This window comes from Eriocheir sinensis, unplaced genomic scaffold (genome assembly GCF_024679095.1).
Source record: "Eriocheir sinensis breed Jianghai 21 unplaced genomic scaffold, ASM2467909v1 Scaffold6, whole genome shotgun sequence".
Classification (NCBI taxonomy): Eukaryota; Metazoa; Arthropoda; class Malacostraca; order Decapoda; family Varunidae; genus Eriocheir; species Eriocheir sinensis.
The window spans coordinates 943,974-948,385 of NW_026111942.1; positions in this window are offsets into that span (position 1 = coordinate 943,974).

Sequence of the window (4,412 nt, forward strand, 5' to 3'; positions counted from 1 at the left end):
GACTCAGGAAACAACCAAAGAAACCCTTATAACTCCCGACTGGTATTAACAAAAGCTTCTGGTCCTTGTTACGGCTATTTTTTTAAGGCCAGGGAGGAGCTACATTGGGTTGCCATGAGTGTTTTCCCCGTTCACTGCAGCGCGGAAGCCTTGCAAAACTACCACAAGGCTCAGGAAACCACCCATGGAAACCCCGACAACTTCCGCGGAAGCCTTTAAAAACAGATGTACTAAGGCTCCGAGGAGTTTAGTAATCTGGCCCTTAGGTTAGGAATTCACACGCTTGGTATTCGTTGGTGCCAGGTGAACAATAGATCGGTATTCTCAGACACTTGAAAAGATCACTCACTCTTTTCGGTGTAAAATCAAATAACAAAACGGCGCAGTATTACAGGGACAGTATTCTTAAACATTTCAGTCCACATGCACACACTTCACAAGGCTTTCATAGGAGTTTGGGGCATTTTCAGAGGTACTTTTATGACCCTGGTGGTAGTTTGAGTTCACTAATAGGCCGCCCGGACCAACCCACGTGAGGCCTCGGCGTCACGGGGTGGTACTCGCGTCCACTTCACGAGCCGCATCGAATGTCTCTGCTGGTTAACAAACATCGACGTGACCGGCAGCTGTGTCTTGTTATCGTCTGCCTAAAATAGTGAAGATAGTATTATGTTTTCGTTTTGTCCGTCTGTTTAATTAATCCTGTATTCCTAGACGTATCGGTTCCTCAGGTCGTCGATTTGAAAAGCTTCTCGTAGAAGTTGCTGGGATTTCCATGGACTGTTTTGTGATCCTCGTGATAGCTTTACACGACTACTGCACTTTATAAACAGGGAAAATCACCCAGGAAGACCTTGTTAATTACCTCTGTGGCCTTGGGAGAAAGTCGTAATAGGAGCCCGGTGCGTTGAAGAATATGGAATTATGGATCTTAGACTTTCTTCCTCTTACTGCTCGGCCCTTGTGTGAACTGCACTACTCATGTCGCTGTCCCAAGTTGACCCACTTTACGAGATCTACAACTGCATGTGTCTCTGTCGCCCGCCAACACCAATGAAGAGGACGACACTGTTCTGCTTGATGTCCGTCTTTTCAGCCTTTCCTTCTCTCACTACTCGGCTCTTGCGTCTACTCCGTTCTAAATGTCGCTGGCCCAAGTTGACCCACATCACGAGGACGGCAACTGTGTCTCGTTATCGCCCGTCTTTACCAATAAAGATACAATAATATTCTCAAGCTTGTCCTTTTTACCTTCCTTCCTCTCACTTTTCGGCTCTTGCGTCCACTCCGTTCTAAATGTCGCTGTCCCAAATTGACGCACTTCACGGGAACTCCAACTGTCTATCGCCCGCCTATACCAATGAAGAGGCGATAGTGTTTTCCTATTGGCCGTCCTTTCAGCCTTTCCTCCCCTTACCTGCTGTCCCTTGCGTCCACTCCACTCCGCAAATCACTGTCCCATGGTTGACCCACACCACGAGAAGGTCAACTGTTTTTCTATCGCCTGTCTACCAGCGAAGATACGATAATGCTTTGGTTGTCCGTTTTTTCAGCCTTTATCTCTAACTTGTCAGCCATTCCGTCTGCCCACTCCGCTCGCTGTCCCATATTTTACCCAGATCGCAAGGAGGTCGACAGTCTCTCTATCGCCCGCCCGTTTTGGTTGTTGTCCGACTTTTAATCATTTCTTCGTCTCACTTCTCGGCCCTTGCGTCCATCCAACTCATGTCGTTGTCCCAAAGTTGACCCACATTAGACGAGGCAAGGCAGCAATGCGTCCCTCGTTTTCCTCCTTTCTCACTGGCAGACGCAACAAATCGAACACACACTTTCAGCCTCGTCGTCAGTGGTCCGCGGTCGCCCCTCTTTCAGTCTGTGAGAGATTCTTCCTACATTCCTGCAAGCGGTGAGGTATAAATAAGATCCCAGCAAAAATATTACACACGATCATTTTTCGCAGTAAAGAACCCAGCGGAAAGTTTTCAATAGGAAGACGTAAATAGATAACATAAATTTAGTTCCACGGTTGTAGTAAAAATAAAATAAAAATAAGCACTGTAAAACGAATCTAGACAGACAAAATCGAAAAAAATAAGAATGAATGCATCGTGGTGTGTGTGTGTGTGTGTGTGTGTGTGTGTGTGTGTGTGTGTGTGTGTGTGTGTGTGTGATGAGGAAGGAAGAGACTCGGCGCTGGCTATGTGTGTATGTGATGATGGGAGGGGATGGTGGTGATGGTAGTGGTGGGGAAGGAGCAGGGTGGAGGGAGGTAGGGGCAGGTTAATGTTGCAGGCCATCGCTTCCTGGTGACGAGTGGGCGGGGAGGAGAGACAAACGGCGGGACAGGTGACAACGAGCGGCCCTGAGTCTGAGTCCATCCTGAAAAGTGTACGGCGGCGATACGTTACCGTGGTGGATGTGTGTGTGAGGGAGGGGGAAGGGGGGTAGAGGAGGCGTGAGGAGAGGTATAATAGTAAGGTCCATTGTAGTAGTAATAGAAGCGTGTTGGTCGGGGTGATGGTAGTGGCAGTAATAGTTGTCCTTGCAGTTTTTAGTAGTAGAGGTGGTGGTTGTGGTAGTAGTAGTAGTAGTAGTAGTAGTAGTAGCAACAAGTTTATGATAACGATGATAATGAAAAGGAGAAGGAAGGGAAAGAGGAGGGCAACAACAACAACAACAACAACAACAACAACAACAACAACAACAGCAGCAATAATAATAATAATAATAATAATAATAATAATAATAATAATAATAATAATAATAATAATAATAATAATAATAACAACAATAAAGAAGAAAAGAACAACAAGAACAAGAACAACAAGAACAAAAAGATAAGGAAGAAAAACAAAAGCACAACAATATACAGACAACATCAACAAAATAATCCAGCAACAAGACAAACAGCAACAGCCGCCAGTGTGTAACAATCATAGCGTAAGTCACACACGCAGCACAATCAGAGTCAGTCCTCACTAAGGCGGCCGCTGGGTGAAGGCGTGCCGGGATGGCGATGAGGGAGATGGAGAAGGAGGACAAGAGAATGTAGCAGAATATAAAAATGGAGGGTCAGGGAGATAAAGTAATAGAGAATGTAGAAGAATATAAAAATGGAGGGTCAGGGAGATAAAGTAATAGAGAATGTAGAAGAATATAAAAATGGAGGGTCAGGGAGGTAGAGTAATAGACATTTAAAAATACATAACATACAAACAAACATAAGCAACCAATAATCAAGAACAACAAAGACAATATAAGCAAGACCTCACTGTATATACGGAAAATTTTAGCCTATTATTCTCATGCCATTGATAGCCTACACAAGGGCTTGGATATTGCTGTTCTGGTGGTGGTGTTGTTTCGTTCAGGAGAGGAATCAGGTCACGTTTGTCAGCGGGCGGCGGTGCACGGAGAGGCAGGAAGTGGCGATGTCCGGGATTGTTCTAAAGTTTCCCCTCAAGGTGTGTGTGTGTGTGTGTGTGTGTGTGTGTGTGTGTGTGTGTGTGTGTGTGTGTGTAGGTAATCCTTCACACTGGTCCCTGGGGCGTGAGTCTTGGAATAACAGGAAGGAAAAAAAGCATACACACTGTCTTTTGCAGGATATTAAAAGTAAAAGAAATATTATGGATGAAGACACTCACTTTGCGGGATAAAAAGCATTGTCCCGTAGGCATACACGTTTTTTTATATATTGTTTTACAGTAAAGGAGCAGCTCAGGGGCAAAACCAAACAAACAAATAAAAAACAAGTGATAGTATGACAAGACTTCTGGACCATGAACGTGAAAAACTCATGAAAACCCGATTAATCTCCTTTGTGGCTTAGTTGTTGTGGGAGCCAGAAGCGTCTGGGAATACATCAAAAGGCGACTGTGCCGAGGCTGATTTTAGGCCAGCACCTGAGAATACTTTGATGACGTCAGGCCCACGATATGATATCACAGGGAAAATATGTAAACAAGCCCGACAAACCAGCCAAGAACGTGTGCACACACACACACACACACACACACACACACACACACAGAGACAGCTCCAGTAGCTCAGTGGATAAAACTCTGCCCTGTTAGGCTCCGGTCTAGCAGGCGGAGGTTCGAGCCCCGCTCAGGCCGAGATTTTTTAGCTTACAAGGAATGGTCATCCCCATCCCCCCCCCCCTCGAGCAAGAGCGACGGGGGTGTGGTGCGTGCAGGTCCCAGAAGTACCCGAAGATCGACTGTAATGAGTCTTGCTCTAAATGGGGAGGATGTTGTCTGAATATTAGTGGGCTAATAAGGGGCGTGGCTTAGAGTACAGTCCACGACAAGGGCGTAGGGGCCGTCAGAAGAGTGTGATGTACTGTGCGACCTGCAAATCAATAACGGCAGAGTACATGACGGCAGATGAAGCGGTAATAATGACAGACATCG